Source organism: Eupeodes corollae, chromosome 3, assembly GCF_945859685.1.
Source record: "Eupeodes corollae chromosome 3, idEupCoro1.1, whole genome shotgun sequence".
Taxonomy (NCBI): domain Eukaryota; kingdom Metazoa; phylum Arthropoda; class Insecta; order Diptera; family Syrphidae; genus Eupeodes; species Eupeodes corollae.
The window spans coordinates 41,453,844-41,476,367 of NC_079149.1; positions in this window are offsets into that span (position 1 = coordinate 41,453,844).

Genomic DNA, 22,524 nt, shown 5'->3' on the forward strand with positions numbered 1-22,524 from the left:
ACGAACAAATAAAAGGAGCTCATTGTTCATTTCAAGAAATTAAACCTGCGGTGACAGAAGATGATTTTCAAGAAGCAGGAGCACTGTCCAATGATAACCACTTCAGTGACAACAACATGTACTTGGATGAAGGTTGGATGCTAATAACATGAAATCTATTTTAGGAACTCGGTTAACTTTTGAATTGTCCCTTTTTTGTAGATATCAAAGTTGAAGATTACGAAATAACTAATTTTCCAATGGAATTAGAATGTCATGTAAATCCTTTGGAAATATCACTTAAAAGTGATGAAAAAGATGTGAACATTAAGTCAGACTCAGAGTCGGAAATGCCACTATCTGAATTATCCAAACAACTTCATAGAAAGGACAAAACGTTGAAGAAAAGCAAAACGAAAGATAGAACTCCTAATTGCAATAGCGAATCACCGAAGAAGATTCGACAAAAAGTTAAGAGTCCAAAGAAGACAAACTCCGAACGGCCTGAAATTAGTTCCGAAAGCAAAGACCTCATTGAAGAAAAACTTCATATCCACGAGGGAAAATGGCTTGCTACTTGTTACGCGGAGGAAACTTATTCAAAACCAATTAGCTCTGAAGAGTTAGACAAATACTTAAAATTGAATATAGAACTTTTGTGTGGAATTTGTCAAATACCAATAGACGAATTTGCATCTCTTCATCCGCATTTCGTAAGGTATCATAATAATATGAAGCCCTTTGTATCTTGTTGTGGCAGAAAACTTAAATATCGTGCTCATATAATCGATCATAGTCTAGTGCACAAAATACCTGAATATTTTAAGTGTCACATATGTTCCAAAATTTGGCCATCGCGTCGAAACCTCAAAGAACATTTATCAATACACAATAAGAGCTTCATCTACCACTGTGACAAATGCAACAAGAGTTTTTGTAGTAAGCCTGCTCTGGAGCGACATCATGAAGTACACTTTGTTGAAAAACCATTTAAATGTGATGTTTGTGATAAGTTGTAAGTTTGATTGTAATTTTTTTTTTATGAAAATTAATTAACTAAAAATGATAAAAATAGCTATGCAACAGAATATCGACTAAAACAACACGCCTATAATATGCATCAGTATAAGAAAATTTGTGAACAATGTGGACAAGTATTTAAGGAAAAGGAAACATTTCTGCGGCATCTATTAAAGCACACTAATGAACCAAAACCATATTTTGAATGTACAATATGTGGAGCTAGGCTGTCGAGCAAGAAAATTCTACAGAAACATAACAAGTTTCAGCATTTGGAACATTCAATCGAACAAAATTGTAACCTATGTGGAATCACTGTTAAAAGCTTGCAAGCTTTGAAACGCCATATGAATTTTGTTCATAAATATCAGCGGGAACACAAGTGTACAATGTGTGATAAAGCTTTTAAGAGGGCTCTTACACTTAAGGTAAGTAAAATTTTATTCTATTTTAAAAAAATATATTTATTTCCCCGGTTTACAATGGAAACACTAATATTCTTATACAGCCATGGCCAAAATAATAGCAACGCTCCTTACTTTTAAATAATACTGTATCTTGCACTTTAGTTAGGCGAACATGTGAACAAATGGCTGTGTTATTGTAACGGTTATTATATTGCCAATCTATTTAAACGTTTGCTCTTGTGAGTAAAAAAAAGTTATTTGTAATATAATGCACTCAGTAGATAGCAACTACAAAATTTGCTGGCCAAAAAAATAACAACATTTGAATAAAAGTTAAAAAAAAATGTTATTAGCTTGAAAAGTCAAAATTTTGGTGAGATTTGTTAATGTGAGAATAATTTTGAAATATTAGGCTAATTTTTTTTAAATATGGCACATAGAAATAGGAAGAGCGAAGCACGAAGACCAACGAGAAGTCATTTTAGCTCTGGATAACAGCGGTGAATCCATAAGAGAGATGGCAAAAGTCATTGGGCGCTCTGCCAGAATAGTGTAGAATGCTATAAATTGCAAAAATGTTGAAGAAACCAGAGGGCGTCTGTGTAAAATGTTCGTTTATGTCCTCAAAAGATCTGCAGCGAGAAATACGAACATCTCCAAGGAAGGTGCCCTTACTAAGAAAAATACACACCCAGAAGCGGATGTTTTTTGCAAAAAGGCATCAGATGAAAGACGACCCACATCAGGCCAAGAAGCAGTGGAGGAATGTGCTTTGGAGCGAAGAAACAAAAATAAATGTATTCGGAATGGATGGAAAACAGTTTGTTCGTCGCCCAAAATGCGAGGTCTACAATGCGAGGTACAAAAAACCAACTGTGAAACATGGAGGTGACAGCATGATGTTATGGGGTTGTCTTTCTTGGTCAAATATTCGTTATAGATGGCATAATGACAAAGGACTCGTATGTGAACATACTGCGAAATGTTATGCTTCCGTGGGCTGACGAAAATATGCCACTTAAATGGCGTTTCCAGCAAGACAACGACCCTAAGCATAAGGCAAAATCAACAAAGCTCTGGTGTCAGCGAAACAAATTGGACGCAATGGAGTGTCCTTCTCCATCACAAGATTTGAATCCTATTGAAAACCTCTGGAATGAACTGAAGAGTGAGGTGAGTGAGAGCACTGTCCAAGAAGTGTGGTATTCAATTCCACAAGAAAAGTAAAAGTGGGTCGTAAACTCTAAGCCAAATCGAATGGATGCAGTGTTGAAAAATAAAAGCTTTTCAACGAAATATTAAATATTCATTGCTAATAAATACAAAAAAAAATTGGTTATCAAAGTGTGTTGTTTTTTTGTTAAATTAATCAAGTGTTGCTATTATTATGACCAACTTGCAGCCTAAAGAAAATGGACTACGAAATTTTGCACACCTCTTTTAGTTTTTTAAATATTTTATATAAAATAGATAAAGAACATACTTACCACTAATATATAACACTAATATTTTTAATATTTGGCTACTGTAAGTACTACACACAATATAAGCAAAAATTAGAGAGTGTTGCTATTATTTTGGCCATAGCTGTATATACAAATCTTGTGTAACGGTGTTTAAATTCGTACATCTCCAAAACGGTTTAAACTATTCTTATAAAATTGTGTACGTGTATCTTGTAGTTACGGTGGTACATCGTTAGCTATATTTCATATCACCAAGTCAAAAGAATGCCCCAAGAGATTAGAAATAAATATCAACTTTAGTTTTTAATTGATGTCTCTCAGACGTTTCGGTTATGGTTTGAAGATTATTAAAAAACTATAAATAGGAGTTATCTGTTGAAATTATTTTCTTTTTAAAAATGGAAAAAAAAAAATCTTTTTCTTGTTGAAAATACTTAAGTCAAAAATGGTAATTTTAAGAGAAACATCACAAAGCGCACACTCTTATTCATGCATTTGCAGATGAAATTTATTTTTCTCTCAGCAACAAATGCTATTGGTTCACCGAAATTTTAAATGGTTTAGATTATTTCTGATCTTTTTGTATCCTTACCCAGAATTTGACAACATTTTGTTCGTATTTTTTTAAATTTCAATAAATGTCCGGTTCTGTATGAACAATGGTCGCATTCACAAAGCTAGTGGCTACGTAGTCAAGGGATTCAAATCATGAAGTTCATGTCAGTGTTGCCGATTGAAACAAAAATGTATCATGATTTTTTATCATGAGATCCTCAAAAATATCATGAGACTGCTGATTCTTCATTGTCACCTTAATAATGAAAATTAGCTTATAATTCACCACACAAATTTGGAAAAAAATATATATATGAGATTTCATTTTATTTTACTAAGTTTTAAAATAACATTTAGTGATATTTTAGAGAAAATTGCATAATATTATATACTATAAAATTTATATATTTATTTATGATTTTGTAACTTTGAAATCAAAATAATTTTGGTTTGTAGTAAGGTCATTGGAATAAATAAGTCTAATTTTGCATCCTCTTTAAGTTTGTTCTTGATTTTCGTTTTGAGTAATGTTACTTTTGAAAATATTCTTTCTGTATTGGCTGAAGAATGTGGCAGTGAAAATACCTCAAAAATAAATTTAGACAAGAGTGGATATGCCAAGCTATCATCGACCAGTCTGAATTCACTGCCATTCTCCATCTCTTGATAACAATCTTCAGCCACTAGATTTGGAAAATGTTTAATAAGAGAAAAAATTGACTACATTTTTGTTTACAACATTTGTTATTGACAAAGATTCCATATCTATGAAGACACTGTTGTTGTAGTTTATTCTGGAATATATTTGCATAGTAAATTCAACTAAGGAGGACAAACAACGGCATTGAAAGCCTTGAACCATTTGTTTGTCAATCGAAAAATTTTCCAATAATAGCGCTTCTTTTACGCCGTAATACATATCCCCATACGAAAGTTGATTTCTGGGTCTTATAATCTATATTTTTAATATTTGTACTGCCGATGTAACTTTTTTTGATATAGCAACTTGACAGTGACTTCAAGGCTGCAGTCGCTTCCTTATACATGTCTTGAATTTTGGGTAGCACAAAACTAAGAAAACATAAATACATATAATGAACAGAGTGGTAGAGCATATTTAGAATAGTTTTGCTTGACTGTAAGTTGTCACTTTTTGTTACGTCGTTAAAATATGTTTTTCTAACCTCGAAAGGCACCGTGTCTTTAAATAATTTAAAATTTTAGTGGGCTTTATCTCCAAAATGCTTGAAAAGTTTTAAATGTTCTCTTAGGACTGTTCTGAATATAATTATAAACATCTCGACATAAGTCTTCAATACTTAAGGGTTAACATGCAAATAAAGCGCAGAGATGAAAGGAGTGACAAATACAAATACACATTATATTTAAGTTTCAAAATAAGTGCGTACTTTTGAGTTCACTCCCATCATCACTGCAACTCCATCGGCACCAAAACCTTTTTTGAAGGAAAATTTGAAAAATCATGAAATTCAATTAATTCATGAGATCATGAGATTGGGGTGAAAAATCTTGAGAATCTTTATAAATCGTTCTATTCGGCAACACTGGTTCATGTGTTTTATGACAAATTACGCCAAGTCCGACTTATCATCATTCTTTATTTTATGATAAAGTAAAATAAAATTGTAAATACAGTTGAGCTAAAGTACGAAGTTTGCGTGGTCAGCTAGTTGAGTATGAATTTTGAAAAGAAACAAAAAACTCTCTAAGAACTGTAGTTGTCTCCAAAGTAAAGATATTTAAAGTAATCAAGAAGTCTTCCGTGCATATGACGCACGCAGCATCTAACTGATAAACTGAAGTGTCGTACCTGGACGAAACGCATAGCCTTAATTTCAATGCTCTTATATTGTCTGAACCTGCCCATTCTGTAAGGCAAAACAAACAATTGTTTTCGCTTATGCAAACGATTTGTAAAATTTTAAATAAAAAGAAATTCGATCGCATGCTAAATAAATAAAATACACGACTGGGTCGCACGTATTTGCTTTTGTATCAAGAGAGTGTGTTTAAAAATTTTACCTTTAATTTTAAAATATACTCGCAAAATAAATTTGTCTTCAAAAATGCGATCTCATTTCTCAAAAAAACTTTAATTTTACAATATTTTAAGAGCTTTTTTTAAATTAATTTTGTATAAATCAATTTTTGTTAAAAAAATTATTGCAGTTAATGATTTTATTTTATTTGATTTTCGTAAAAAAAAGATGACCCATTTCCGAGATATCGAATTTTGAAAAAAAAATATGTTTTTCTAAAAATCCAAAACAAAAATGTTGAAATGTGGTCTATCTTTTTTTTTTTGATCTTTAAACAAAAATAAAAAAAACGTCTAACTCTAATCTGCTTAAGACCTGAATTTGGAAGTTCAAACCTAAATAACCTAATAGTTTCGGCTGTATGGGCGGAATTTTGTCGACTTTCTACCGTCGTAATGTAATGTTTGATTAAAATCTCAAAACCATATTTTATTTGGTGTTAGGAAGAAAACAAATTAAAAAAAAGTTAAAATTCCTTCGAAAAACGCGTTACAGTATTTTAAATATCGCTTTCTAATATGTCTAAAGTTCTTACATACAGATATGGACATTCAAATAGCAACACCAAACAGAGTTTTAAAAATTAAATTTTTTATTGACTTAATTATTTTAATATCTGGTAGCCTGCCCCTTAGCTTTAATTACAGTGTGATATCTGTTGGACATTGAGTCAAAAAATCGGTGGCGACAGATGTCAATTGAAATATTGTACCATCATCCACATTGTTAAATGTTAACCAACAGCACATTTTAAATCTCCCCCAAAATGATCTATGGGATTTAAGTCAGGAAATTAGGATGGCCACTCATATACGCTGATTTGTTGGTCCTTATAATACTTTTGAGCAGATTTCGATGTGTGCTAAGGGCTGTTAAACATATTTGAGAGGCAGGTTCTCGTCCGCAGAATCCTATCCTTCATGATATTCACCTTCATATTTTGATCCATTTTCCCTCAATAAAATGTATTGGTCCAACGCCATACCAAGAAAATCAATCCCAAAGTATGACACTACCGCCACCATTCTTGACCGTTTTCTGGATGTATTTGGGATTAAGTTCTTTTAAATTAAGCCTTCTAACGGTTTGTCCGCCATCACTTCCGAAAAAAATTATCTCTGTTTCGTCCACCCACAAAACATTGTGCCTCCTTGTGGCCCACTCCAATCAAAATGATCTTAGGCCAATTTAAACCGCGTTGTTATATTTTGTTTTTCTTAGAAACGGCACCATTCTTGTGATCCTTCTAAGCAAGCTAGCTTCAACAAGTCTCCTATGAACAATTCTGAAAGTTATCGAAAGATGTAGGAGTTTGTTTTGTATTTCCCTTGAAGACTTGTAAGGATCTTTTTTGAGGCGCAAATTATCTTTCAGTCTTCTCTTGGGGTTGTTTTGCTTGGGTTTCCCGTTTGTTTTTGGACTCTCAAATTGCTTTTGCAATCAACTTGAGAGATCTGCTCATTATTCTGGCTATTTCCCTCAAAGATTTTCGATCACTTCGTAAAACTAAAATGACAGCTTTATCTTCTAGGGAACAATGCTTACCGCGGCCCATGTTTTCCTTGGAATTAATTGTAATATTATTAAAATAATTTTAATTTACTTCCTTAAGTGAAGTTATTATTTTATAAAAATAAAAAAAAATATTAAAAACTAATATTTTTGATGCTATTTAAATATTAAGGTCTGTGCTCCAATGTATTTCTATTTTAATATCCACCAAAAACACAGACTTAGCTAAGAAACGGTTGATCTCCAAACAATCAACAAGCAAGAAACAAATGAAGCCCATGTAATTTTGCATAAGAAAGTCTAACTTTTTTTGATAACGGTTAAAACTACTTTTGATACATATTGTTGTTTTTAATTTGGTTTTACTCTTAGCAACGGTCTCGGTGTCTATTTAAATGTCCATGTCTGTATATGTGGTTTGTTTAATTTTAATTCAAGTGTGGAAATTGTGTTTAGAATATCGAAAAAATAATTTGATTCACATAAATATTTGAGTAGTTTCATATTTTCACCTGAAGTGGATTAATTGAAAATGTATTTCAATACAAATTCAATGAACCAACATAATGAAAAAAAAATCAATCAACAAACGTATTCTATTCAAAACGATAAACAAATTATTTTTCTCTCTTCAAAAAAGAACTTACCAACGGAAGGCACCTATTAGATCTACAAATTTGCCTTTAAATTCAAAATATATCAATTTGTTTCTAATGGAACCAATAATATTGAAAACCTCAATGCAAATATGTACTTATTAGAAAATAATTTGTCATCTATGTGCACCCTGTCGATGCTGTTTTGTTACTTGGCATCACTTTTTTTCTTTATCAGCTGTCAAGTGTTTTCTTTAGTTTTTGTCAACAAAATTGTATTTAAAAGAAAATTTCTACTCGTAAAAACAAAGCTAGACCAATAAAATCTAAGATGCAGTGCATTTTGTGTTTAAAAAGTCCACACATGCCAATAAATATATTTGAAGAAACTGGACGCTACCTCAATATCAAAGACATCATAACAAAACACTTTTGGCTTCAGGTAAGGTGCTAAATGATGTTGACAATAACAAAACAAAAATTTGTTCCTTCTACGAGTCGTGTAAACAAAAACATATTTTACTTATCCCAAAAGCCAAATGAAGACGACGACACAAGTTCCAATACAATATGTTCCAATTGCTGGACATCATTATCAGAATTTCATAAATTCTATGAAGAAATCAAAGCAGCTCATTGCGCGCTTTTGGAAATCAAATCAGCAAATGATGATGATGAGGATCTGGAAGTGGAGGCAAATTCAGGTGAACAGCATTTAGAAGAAGATTATAACAGTATCTTGTATCAAGGTATGTGTATTGTTAAATGAGGTTTTCAATGTGAACAGCAATTTAAAGTGGTCCTTAACTTGTTCGTAGCAATTAAAATTGAATTGAAAGAGGAAACTACTCACAATGAAAGAACAGAACTTGACGCCTCTGCTGAAAGCATAAAATGTCCCATAGAAGAAGATCTAAAATACGACCAAGATGAAGTTGATAAAGAAGAGGACTTGGAAGACTCAGACTCAGAGATACCACTCTCAAAGTTAACCAAACGAAGTAAAGTTGAAAAGGATAGCCCTGAAAGTAACTTTAACTCGCACTCAGAAAGCCAAACTAAAGACACCGACGAAGACCAAAAGGTTCACATTCAAGATGGCAAATGGCTTGCGACTTGTTTTGGTGAGGAAACCACATATAAGCCGATAAGTCACAAAGAGTTGGATAAGTTTATAAAACTTAATTTTGAACTTACATGTGAAATGTGTCGAATACCAATGAAAGACTTCTCAGCCCTCCAAAAACACTTCAAAGATACCCACAGTACAAAGACTTTTGTGACTTGTTGTGTTAAAAAGTTCTCTCTACGAAGTCGTTTAGTTGATCATATTTTGCTGCATAAGCTACCTGCCTACTTTACATGCGTAATTTGTTCTAAGCTATTGTCGTCGCGAGAAAACCTTAGGAAGCACATGATTGTGCACGATAAAAAATATGACTTTCAGTGCGAAAAGTGCGATAAGACTTTCTACCGTAAACAACTTTTGGACCGTCACATGGATACCCATGTTTTGGATAGAAAATTCAAATGCGACATATGTGATAAACTGTAAGTTGTTTCGCAATAATTTTGAATTTCTTTTGGAAATTTTGCATTTTTTGAAAATTTGTTTAGCTTTACGTCGAAATTTTCTCTGGGACAACACATCTATGGAGTGCATAAGGGTGGTTATAAGAAAATTTGTGAGCAATGTGGTAAAGTTTCTCGTGACCACGAAGCTTTTGTGCGTCATCAATTGGTACACACAAATCAACCAAAACCATTTGTTGAATGTCCCAAATGTGGCATCAAGCTTGTTGACAAAAATGGCTTGCGTAAACATATGCAATCGCAGCATCCCGATGAAACACGTGAACACATTTGCACTGAATGCGGAATTATAACTAATACAATATTTGCATTGCGGAGGCACATAACTTTTATGCACAAGAAAAATCGTGACCATAAGTGTCCGGTGTGTGAAAAAGCTTTTAAGAGAGCTCTAACTTTAAAGGTAAGTAAACTTACTTTTTCATTTTTAAATTACTTTAAAATAAATCGTATATTGGTATTTTAACAATTTTTTTTTCTAAACCAGTTTGGGTTGAAATCTCTATCCCTCTATAATACAAATCTTTGATCGATTGAATAAAATAATGATTTTAATACTACTATTCCTATTTGCGCGCCCTGATGAAAAACCTGCGCACGCCTTTAAGTTTTAGGTTGCGCGTTGTATGTTTAAAACGTATTTGTTATCGTTGCATTTCAATTTACAAAGCTCGTGTCACGCATAGAGGCCGTTTTTTTTCAATTCAAAAGAAGTATTTTCGAGTGGCAATAATTACGTTAAACTTTTTTTCAAAATTTTAAAAGAAATGAAGACCTGGGCCCTATTACACAAAACAACTTTTTAACCCTTCACTTTGCACTCAAATTTCTGGTCAATTTCCAAAACATTGCGTTCCACAGAAATATACATTTTTTAAGTGAAACTTCCAAAATGATAAATTCTGCAATTTTACTACTCTGCAATTTTTGTTTCATGTGAGTTCTCTTAAGCAAAGTTAATAAGTTAATATTAAAAAGTGTAATTTGTTGAGCATATGAAAAGACCACTTCTCTAAATTATATAACGGCGATGACGAACCGAATTCCGCTGTAAGGGAGATAAAACCACTCACCCTAGGTGACGCAGATCAACTATTCCGCCTACCCGACCTAGACGAAATAAAGATAACTCTATCTAAACTGAAGTCAAACAAAGCTGCTAGAGCTGACGGCATCGCTGCCAAACTATTTAAAGCAACAGCCGAGAGCATGCACTAACTCATCTGCAAAATATGGTCGGAAGAAAGCATGCCCGATGAGTGGAATCTCAGCATAGTTAAAAGGAGACCCCCTAAATTGCACCAACTACAGAGGCATTAGTCTCCTAACATTGCATATAAGATCCTTTCTGCCGTATTATGTAAACGTCTGAAGCCGTTCGTCAACTACATGATAGGTCCTTATCAGTGTGTCTTCAGACCAGGAAAGTCCACAATCGATGAAATATTCACACTAGGGCAGATCTTGGAAAAAACCCAGGAGCTTCAAATCGATACCACCATCGCTTTATCGATTTCAAAGCCTCGTATGATAGCATCCATATGGAAAAGCTCTAGAGTTCAATGTCTAGTTTTGGCATCCCTTTCAAACTTATCTGTTTGTGCAGAATGACGATCTAGAATGCAAGCTGCTCTATCAAGGTCGGAAAAAATCTCACCGATGCATTTGATGTCAAAAAAGGTTTTAGAAAAGGCGATGCACTGTCATGCGACTTCTTCAATATCTTTCTGGAAAGAATTGTGCAAAACTCAACCGTTAACACTAGAGGCTCAATCTTCCAAAGGTCCATCCAATTACTGGGATACGCAGATGATATTGACATAGTTGGAAGATCAAAGCGTGATGTAAGTAAAGCGTTTTTGAGCATTGCGAAGGAAGCGAAGAAGATGGGCTTAGTGGTCAATGAGGGCAATACCAAGTATAAAAACGTCAGCTATAACTTCGAGGGAGTTAAGAACTTTGTCTACCTAGGCACCGCTATAAACACAGACAACTACACCAGCGCTGAAATCAAACGAAGAATAACTCTTGCAAATCGCTGTTTCTTTCGACTAAGAAGGCAATTGAGAAGTAAAGTCCTCTCTCGAGCATGTAAAATCACCATCTATAAGACACTCATCATCCCGGTTCTCATTTATGGAGCTTCGAGAGAAAAATTCTTGGGTGATTTTTGGTCCCGTACGCATAGATGGTGAATGGAGGAGAAGATATAACGACGAAATGTACGGGCTGTACAGCGACACTGACCTAGTTAGCAGAATTAAAGTCCAACGGCTTAGAGCGGATGGACATCAACGCTCCAGCTCGGAAGGTCTTCGAATCCAATCCCGAGGGACGGCGTAGTAGAGGAAGACCGCGACTCAGGTGGCGCACGCAGGTGGGAGAGGACCTCAACCAACTTGGCGTGCGAAACTAGAGACAGCTAGCTAGGGACCGAGCTGGCTGGAGACGCATGTTGGTTGAGGTCTAGGTCCGCCCCGGACTGTAACGCTACGTTAAGTAAGTAAGTAAGTAATTTGTAAAAGCTACGCTACTTTAATTTCTACTTTGCAAAACGAATTTTGATAATTTTATTAAAACTTCGTAGGGAAAATAATCGCTTGCAAATGACTATTGTTATTAAATTTAAAGATCGTCGGCGTATGTGAAATATTTGTGTTATTGCTGATGGTAGTGTTAACCTCCGCTGATAAAGTACAACCTTAAGGAGCCCCCGCCCATATGCTTTTCCCTATCCCTACTTAAACACTAATCACTTTCCCAAACGAATCAATTTGATGAGTGCAAAGTGAAAAGTTGATACTTTTTTTTATAGAGCCCAAGAGTTAATTCCATACTCAAGATTTTACTTTGAAGTGAAGGGAGCCTTCACCAACAAATACAAACTGTATAGAAAATAAATGCAAAATCAACTTTAAAATATATTATCGTTTAAACTCTCTAAATAAGTTCAAAAATTAAATTAAACACCCTCTTTCTCATTTGATCGGCGACAATAACATTTTTTTTTTAATTTTTACACTCGAACATCGTCGTAAAGTTTCGTGTCTCACCTTTTTTTACCGTTATTTTAACGGAATAAGCTGAATTGTACATTTTAAACAGTTCAAACGTAATCCTCGCTCTCGGGATTGCCAGTCAGTTTGCATATAAACACAAATTTTGCCGAACTGTGAAGAATAGGTGGTCGTTCTCCATGCGTACTACGTTAATGTAGAATGAGTATTCTCGGTCACCGACAACAACTCTTCTAACCACTCACTTTTTTCCTTATACTCACAAAGTGTTTAGGTTAAGTATACTAAGAGTATAAACACTGTCAAGTTTGCTTATAATCTAAAAACTCTAATGAGGAGTGATTTCTTCAAATAATTTAGGAAAGCAGTAAAATGCATAATTTTTGGTGTTACGTTTTTTTAAGAGCTACTTACGAAAACACTCGCTTGCTTTTGAAATTTAAGATTTAGTAAAGTGTCGAAATTATAAATTATGTTTTATATAATACTCAAAGTTACATCAAAGTCTATAACCTTCGTCAAGTGCAGTCGCATTTTCTTTTCGCTCCGCAGTTGCCCTTTGCCAGCTTTTTACCGATCCCAAATAAATAATTATCATTTTCATTACACTAGCATTTTTTTCTTTTACAAGTATAGAACAAATTAAAGACAACTAAAAAAAAAAAAAACAATAAACCTAAACAAAAAACCATATTTTTTCTTTTTTTTCGGAAATAATTAATTATGTCGTGCGCTAATAAAATGTGTGTCATCGTGGACTCAAACGGGGAACTATTAAAGTGCAGTGGCCTTTGTGGGAAATACCCCTCTTGTGCTGGCTTGGCCAGAAAGGCGAGTGTATACCTGAAAGACTATCTACTCAATTTTGCGTTTTATTGCGATGAATGCAATAAAATATCCGTGTCGGATATGATGATTGCAATTCAATGTCTAAAAGAGTCCCTGTCTAATGAACATTCCGTTTGCCAAGATCAAATTTCTAATCTCTCCAAGAAATTTGATCACGTCTGCAATAGTGTTGAGGACTCAAACATCCAATGTCAATAATCGTCCACCCAGTGCCTCTCCACAATACGTTCTCTAGGAAAACAATACTGCGTCATCGGTGGGTTGTATTTTCTTCTTTTAGACTTGGACGATAGGTTAAAGGTGCTAACTTGGTAGGCAAACGATCTGAAAAAAAACTTGTATGACCAATTAAACCTACTGAAATCGGATATTGATTGCTGTTTTCAAATTTCGTCATCCCGGCTCTCCCCCTCTTCCAATCAATTGAGTGATGTTACAAACGTTAGGCTCGTTAACTAATTTGAAAACATTAATTTTATGCTGTCTCGGGTTTCAACCGCACTCATATCTATTGCTTACGATGTTAGCAATCAGGAACAGAAATTTGCCAATGTGCATCGTGAGCATGAAAGCCTAAATGTTCAATCACAGAAAATCGAATCGCTTTTCTACGACATCATTAAACAACCCGGCATACCGTCTGTGATATCGCGAACGTATTTATTCGGAGATGAAATTCATGCGGCAAACCTGGCTGCTGACCCTCTGCAACAAACCACCTCAGTAAATAAAATTGCGGAGGACGAAGTAATCAATAAATGTGGCCATTCCTGGAAGTTATCCGATTGGAAATTGGAGACTCAGCAGGATTGAATCTACTAACAACACATGGTTCGTGCTGAATAATTGTCCCGGATTTGCTGATACTACTTCTACCAAACACAGTAAATACCTTATCCCCAAAGTTATTGTAAACGTATCGTACTAAATTTAGTTTGGGAATTGTTTATTTGTATACGACCGTGAAAAAGAAAGAAGACATATTTTTCATCAATACTAATTCAGTAACGGAAAAAGTATGTATTCAATTTTCGTAAAAATCAAGCTATACTCCTTTGGAAGTGTGTCAAGTTAAAACAATATTGGATTTGCTTGCTTCACCGACAATATTATCAATGACAAGAACAAAATGAGAAAAATCAATTTTCATTTATGTTCCATTCGCCAGAAAAAAAATCAAATGTATCATGAAAAAGTTTTAATATGTTCTAAGAGTCTATGCCGTGGGACACTTCTACTATCGTTTTGGCATCACTTGTTTATCAAGTTAAAAAACAGCTGCATGCCAAACGCCAAAGTGCAGAAAACAAATTGTAAACAAATTAGTTGAAAAAAATTAGTGTTTCAAAACAACACTTAATACAAATTAAACATGCATTGTATTTTGTGTTTAGTAAAACCAAATAAATCAATTGCTCTATTCGGAGAACATGGGCTTAGGCTTGACATCAAAACCATCATAAACAAACACTTCTGGCTTGAGGTAATGACAACGACTAAGAGAGCAGGAATGAATAAAAAACAACTACAAACTCTTTTTTTCTAATTAATTATTTATAAAGCCAAGTGAAGATGATGTTAATTTCAACTTAATATGCTCGTTATGTTGGAAAGCATTACAATCCTTTCACAAATTCTACAAAGAAATCGAAAAAGCCCATCGCTTGTTTAACAAATACACCACTTCAAATGAACATGACTTCGAAAGTGGCGGTGGAGATGGAAGCGGATTGAATGATTGCTTTTTGGATAAAAATGATGATGACCTTCTGTATCCAGGTTTAGAGACTATACTTTTGAAAAAACACTGTTAACATATTCATATCATTCCTGATTTTTTAGGCATTAAAATTGAGCTCAATGAAGAATCTAGTCTTAAAACGTTGGAAATTGATCCACATCCTGTCGAAGAACATATTAAAAGTCCTCTTGAATTTGATTTTAAATCAGATCAGAATGAATTTGGAGGAGATGAAATGGGACCAGAGGATTCTGATTCAGAAATTCCCCTATCAAAGTTGACCGTGCAACTGCAACGTAAGGAGGATAGTTTAGAAAGCATATCAAGTGCCAAGACCCTAAAAAAAGATAAAAACACAACGACGACGGAAGGAAAGGTGCACATCCAAGAAGGAAAATGGCTAGCAAATTGTTTTGGCGAGGAAACAGTTACGAAGCCGATAAGTCATCAGGAGTTGGACAAGTTTATCAAATTGAATACCCAACTAACTTGCGAGATATGCCGCATTCCGATGGAAGATTTCTCAAACCTCCAGACACACTTCAAAGATAGCCACACTGTGAAACCCTTTGTGACTTGTTGTGACAAAAAATTCGAACTTCGGTGTCGCCTGGTCGACCATATTTTGTTGCACAAGCTGCCCAACTATTTCACATGTGTTGTCTGCTCTAAAGTACTATCGTGTCGGCTCAATTTGAGAAAACACATGGTCGTCCATGACAAAAAAGAGGCTTTCCAATGTGATCAGTGCGATAAGACTTTCTACAGAAAAGAGGTATTCAACCGTCATGTCTTAGATATACACACTCTAGAACGAAAATTCAAATGTGAGGAATGTGATAAACTGTAAGTGATCCACATAAGGTTTGAATTTGTGTGGTTTTGATTAAATTTTTCTCAATAGATTTGCGTCGAAGTGTTCCTTGAACACACATATCTATGGAGTCCATAAGGGTCGATATAAGAAAATATGCGAGCAGTGCGGCAAAGTGTCTTGTGATCAAGAGACTTTCCTTCGTCACCAAATGAAACATTCAAATGAACCACAAACGTATTTCCCATGTCCAAAATGTGGTGTTAAACTTTCAACGAAACATGGGCTACGCCATCACCTTAGATATCAACATTCGGAAGATACTCGGGAACATGTTTGCAATGTTTGTGGAAACATATCAACAAGTGAATCAGCGCTAAAAAGGCATGTAACGTTTATGCACAAGTATAAACGTGATTTCAAGTGTACATTGTGTGAAAAAGCCTTCAAGAGAGCTGTCACTTTAAAGGTAAGGAAATTAAAACAAAAACTGAGCATCTTTTTTACTATTGCAATAAGGTTGCCTTCTATGGGGTTATTTTTAGAATGCACGTTGAAAATATTAAGTGGGATAAACATTGGGAGGCGAATACATAACAAACAAAAACCTTTCAGTCAGTATATAGGTAATAAATAATATTGACGGAATTATAAAAAATAGAGGTGCCTTAAACGAGTCTGAGTCACAAAGTTGATATTTTTGAAACAAGTGTTAAAATTAACAATCATGCTGGTTTTATATTTACACAATATCATGCTCCTCGTATTCCAAAAAGCTTTTATGTTTTTCTCGCTCGGTATCAAGTTAAAATCTCGAAACCCCTCATATAACAGTAAGGAGTATTTCCTCAAAAGTGTTTTTGATCTTAAATTGTGTTATAATTTGTGTTTATTTAAATTCTGATCTTTATTTAAGCATAACTAAACTTATTTTGTTTCCAGTTCTTTACTTTCTTATTTGAAAAACTAGGTGAGTGTTTTTGTAATGTTCACGGTAGAGTAATAAAAGCAATCAAATTTCTTGTAAATGCAATATTTAGAGAAGTCACGCCAAAGGTTGCATTCATTGGATTTGTTTTTGAATAAACATAATGTTTTTCAACCACCAATAATTTGACATAAACGAAAAATTTCATAATTTTTTCAACTGCTTTAATTTTGCATAAATGTGAAGACCACATTCTTTTCCAGTGACCAGTATTGATAGTTAAATTCCTTTAAAATAATTGGGTTATTCTTTAGCCATTGTGTATTGTTCAGACGATACAAGTAGCAGTTTTTGTCCTTGGAGTCATCTTAACTCATTTTTTCCACATCCATAGTTGTTGGCGTTGTATGGCTTGTTGTACATCCTTTAAAAACCAGTTGCCGGTTAATCGATAAAACCTTCTGCGACAATTACAATATTTTGCATTACTTTTTTACCGTTTGCTTACGTTGTCAATAATTGTGACGGACATTTTCGTGACAAGTGATTACTCCATCTCAATCACCACTTTCGCAATACGTTTACAAAATTTTACTTGCTGCTTTAATTGCTAAGCGATGCATTGGGCCAGACGACATAAGGGACTTGAAAGTAAGACAAGTTTCTAGTATCTGATTGGCCAGCTGCAAAAAAATTACCTACCAACTTTAATGGAGAGGTGACTGGAAAGTTAATCAAGAAAAATCTCCCTAACTATCAAGTCAAGTCTTACTTACTTACTTAAGGTGGCGCTACAGTCCTGTGTGAACTAGGGCCTCACCCAACAAACTTCTCCATCTAGCTCGGTCCCTAGCTAGATGTCTCCAGTTTCGCGCTCCAAGTTGGGTGAGGTCACCTTCCACTTGTGCGCGCCACCTGATCCGCGGTCTTCCTCTACTGCGCTGTCCTGTGGGTGCGGATTCGAAGACTTTCCGGGCCGGAGCATTGGTTTCCATGCGCTCTACGTGACCCAGCCATCTTAGTCGTTGGACTTTTACTCTTCTTGCTAAGTCTACGTCGCTGTACAGCCCGTACAGTTCGTCGTTCCATCTTCTCCTCCACTCCCCTTCGATGCATACGGGACCGTAGATCACACGAAGAACTTTTCTCTCGAAGCGACCCAAGGTGCTTTCATCCGCTTTTGTCATGGTCCATGCTTCTGCACCGTATAGCAGGACGGGGATGATAAGGGTCTTATATAACAACACTTTGGTCCCTCGAGAGAGGACATTACTACTCAATTGCTTTCTTAGTCCAAAGAAACAGCGGTTAGCAAGAGTTATTCTGCGTTTGATCTCAGTGCTGGTGTTGTTTTCAGCGTTTACAGCGGAGCCTAGGTAGACGAAGTCCTTGACTACCTCAAAGGTACGTCTGTCGATTGTGACGTTTTGACCAAAACGTCGGTGTTGTATGTCCTTTCTAGACGACAGCATGTACTTTGTTTTGCCCTCATTAACCGTTAAACCCATTTTTGCCGCCTCTGCCTCAATACTCACAAAAGCCCCATTGACATCACGCTGAGTTCTTCCGATTATGTCAATGTCATCAGCATATGCCAGTAATTTGACAGACTTTTGAAAGATAGTGCCTCTAGTGTTGACGTGTGAGCTCTGCACTATTCTTTCAAGCACGATGTTAAAAAAATCGCATGACAGCGCATCACCTTGTCTAAAACCTTTTTTGACATCAAAAGGTTCTGTTAAGTTGTTTCCAACCTTTATGGAGCAGCGTGAATTCTCCATGGTCATCCTGCACAAACGGACGAGTTTGGCAGGGATGCCAAAACTAGACATGGCTCTATACAGCTCGTCCCTGTAGATGCTGTCATATGCGGCCTTGAAATCGATGAAAAGATGGTGGGTGTCGATTTGGTGCTCTTGAGTTTTTTCCAGGATCTGCCGTAATGTGAATATTTGATCAACTGTGGACTTTCCTGGTCTAAAACCACACTGATAAGGACCTATCAGGTTGTTGACGATGGGCTTTAGACGTTCACATATTATGGCAGAGAAGATTTTATAGGCGATGTTAAGTAGACTTATTCCTCTATAGTTGGTGCAGTTTAGAGGGTCTCCTTTTTTAAGGATCGGGCAAACAATACTGAGGTTCCATTCATCGGGCATGTTTTCTTCCGACCATATCTTACAGATAAGTTGGTGCATGCTCCTAACCAACTTATCTCCAGCTGCTTTAAAGAGCTCGGCATTCAAGCCATCTGCTCCAGCGGCTTTATTAGACTTCAACTTAGATATGGCAATCTTTACTTCGTCTAAGTCGGGAGGACGGGATTGTTGGCTTTCGTCGTCTATATCGAATGGGTCATCCTGCCTGACAGCGGGATTCAGTTCTTCGTCGCCGTTATACAGTCTGCAGAAGTGGTCCTTCCATATCCTCAGCATTGACTGCGGTTCCACTATGATGTTTCCACTTTCGTCTTTGCAGCCTTCGGTTCTAGGTTTATGTACCTGTGAATTTCGTTTCACCTGTTCATAAAACTTTCGAACCTCATTCCTGCTTTTATACCTCTCAACATCTTCGACCGCACGCTTCTCATGCCCTCTCTTTTTCCTTCTGAAAAGTCGGCGTTCCTCTCGCCTCTTCTGCTCATAGAGCTCACGAGCAGCTCTCGTCCTTTTATGCAACGCCGCTTTGCGTGCCTGTTGTTTGGCTGCATTTGCCTGCCGACATTCCTCATCAAACCAGGGGTTCCTTGTTGGTGGCTGTTTGAAACCCAGCACATCAGAGGCGGCTTCTCTGATTGCATCTTGGCAATGTTGCCACTGGTTTTCGATACATTGTGTTGGCGGCAGAGAACTTCGAGAGAGGTTACTTGTCACTCGGTCGGAAAAGGATTTGGCGATCTCTGGCGATTGTAGCCGTTCGACGTTGTATCTTCTCCCAGCACCTCCCTGTTTTGCCTTGGGTCTGGAAATCCGAAGTGCTACCCTGGCTACAACGAGGTAGTGGTCCGAGTCGATGTTAGCTCCTCGGAAAGTTCGTACATCCATAATGCTGGAAGCGTGTCTGGCGTCGATCGCAATATGATCAATCTGGTTGACGGTAGATTGATCTGGAGAAGTCCAAGTTCCTTTGTGGATGTTGAGGTGTGGAAAACGCGTACTGGCTACCATGACGTTTCGCCCCGCAGCAAAATCTATGAGCCTGAATCCATTATCGGAAGTGTTGTCGTGCAGGCTGTTTTTCCCGATTATTCCACCAAAGATGTCTTCGCTTCCTAGCTTGGCATTAAAATCGCCCAGGACTATTTTAATATCGTAGCTAGGGCACTGCTCATATGTTTTGTCTAAGAGCTCGAAGAACATATCTTTGGTGTTGTCGTCTTTCTCTTCTGTGGGGGCGTGCGCGCATATCAGGCTAATGTTGCCGAATTTAGCCTTGATGCGTATGGTCATGAGGCGCTCATTCATGCACCTATAGCTCAAGACTTCTTGCCTAAGTCTGGCTCCAATGACGAATCCGCATCCAAATAAGCGCTGTTGGTTTTCGTGGTAGCAGTCACCATAGTAAATATCGCAGTTTTTCATCCTCTTTTTGCCCGGCCCATCCCATCGTATTTCCTGGATGGCGGTGATATCTGCTTTATATCGTTCTAGGGCCTCCGCTAATTCTTCGGCCGCACGTGGTCTGTTAAGGGACCTAACATTCCACGTGCATATCCGAAGTTCGTTGTCCTTTATTCGTTTGCGTTGGTTGTCAACAGTAAATCCGTCCGTATCCGAGGCTTGTTGGTGCTTCGCAACTTTGAAAGCTTTTACGTGGCCAGGAAGTCACCCCGACGCACAACCTCCAACCTGGAGGGCCAGATCCTAAGTATAACTCCAAGGATGGGGAGCCGGATAAAACCGCTCCTTACAGGCCTGGGCTCCGAATAAGTCGAAGAAGCCCTATAAGGTGTTCACTAAGTAGTTCAACCTTACTGGAACTGTAGACGCCACCGTTGATTCCATCTCGGGAATTCCTCCGCTGCCGTCTGGATAAGGAGAGGTGCCTTAGTGGAAACACCTCTCCCCACCTCTCTCGTTTGCTGCCCCCAACAACTTTCCACTGGGGTTGGAACCCAATCTCCAGTTGAGGTACTAGGCACCCGATGTTCACCACGTGGAGGTGAGAGTAGGAGTTGATAGACAGAGGTTGGTTTTAAGAAAAAACCTATGGACGCTTGTGTCCTCTTGAATGCACATGTCTACCATTTGAACATCAAGTCAAGTCTACTTCTATCAATATGACAGTTGGTCATGGTTTTTCATTCAACTGAAAGCTGAACTTTATTACTCTATGATTTATTTTCTTTCTGCACAAATTTTAATACATTCTATGGGTCACTTTGTCAATTTGAAAAGAAGTAACTAATATTTCTTTACAATACAAAATACAAATCGTGATGAACTTGTAGCTTGCTCGAGGAGTGTTTTGTGGACAATACTTGTTTGGTACTTTTTGTACTATGAACTTAAAGTAGACGTTTGAACAACTAACTCGTTGCCTTGGTTAAAATGTACGTTCAAAGAATGAAGTTGACTGCAAATGAAGTCTGCAAGTTTCAAGTATCTGATTGGTCAGCTGTCAAAAATTTGCCTTCGAATTAAGGCAATTTTATTGGAGAGTTGACTGGAATGTTAGTCAACAAAAAGCTCCCTAAGTATTAAGTCAAGTCCACTTATTTCAAAATGACAGCTAATCATAATTTTTCAACTAACTGGAAGCTGAACTTTATTACTCTATAAAATACGTATTTTATGCACAATTGTATTTAATGTTTTGTTTGAAAAGTTCCTTGTCAAATTGGAAGAGGAATAACTTATATTTCTTTACAATACAAAATACATATCGTTTGAAATGTATGACACTTGAGCAACACTAGTTGCTTTGGTCAAAATGTACGTTCAAAGAATGCAGTTGACTGCAAATAAAGTCCCTTATGTTGCCTGTACCTGCCCATTTTCCGCTGATATTTTGATAGTAAAATAGATTCTTCGTGACTGACTTTCCAAAAAGTTGTTTTAGTTAAACTTTTTGACAGATGTATCGGAATTGCAAAGATTTCAATTCATAAAAATTTTGTTCATTGCAATTGATCGGGGACTGGACAAATTCAAACAAATGAAATGATTGTAGTCCTTGAGTTAGATGTTTTGATGTATAAAGACTGCGTTAAAAAACATAGCATTTTTTTTTCAATGCATGGTAATGACACAAGAACCGTATCTGTCTAAAATAGGTATGTGACTTTTAAATTCTTCTCTTGACTATTTTCTTGCGTTTTACAAATCGAAAATGTCACAAAAAATCTTAACTAATTTGCACATAGCTTTTATCAATTTAAATAAAAGTATTTTGGCACCACTTCTTGTCATATAAGGATAAAGATGAACTGTCACTCAGACATAAAAATAACATCAACAGATAACTGCACTATATTTTGCTAATTTATTTTTAATTTACCAAAACTTAAATTAAAAACATTTAAGAGTTGATTTGTTTCCAAACCAAAATGTTGTGCATATTATGTACTTTGTCATCAAATCAAATGTTAAACATATTCGATGAGAATGGCATGAATCTTAACATCAGTAAGATTATAACGAAGCACTTTTGGCTGCAGGTAAAAAGAAACTTGATAATTTAATTTAAAAGGACCCAACTTAATTGTTAAACCTTACAATAGCCAAATGCAGAAATAAACAATGCCAAGTCAATTTGCTGGTCGTGTTGGAAGACAGTTGAATCTTTTCATACCTTTTATACAACAATCGAAGAAGCCCACACTAAACTCGCGGCTTGTGTTAAACTCCCCGATAAGGAGAGTGATCATGAATCGACTGAATTCGAGGCTTTTACAGATTTGTTTTCAACAGGTAAATAATCGTAAAATTTAAGCTGGAACTCTAGATTTTGAAAGTGTCGTTTTGTAGTTGTTAAAGAAGAAA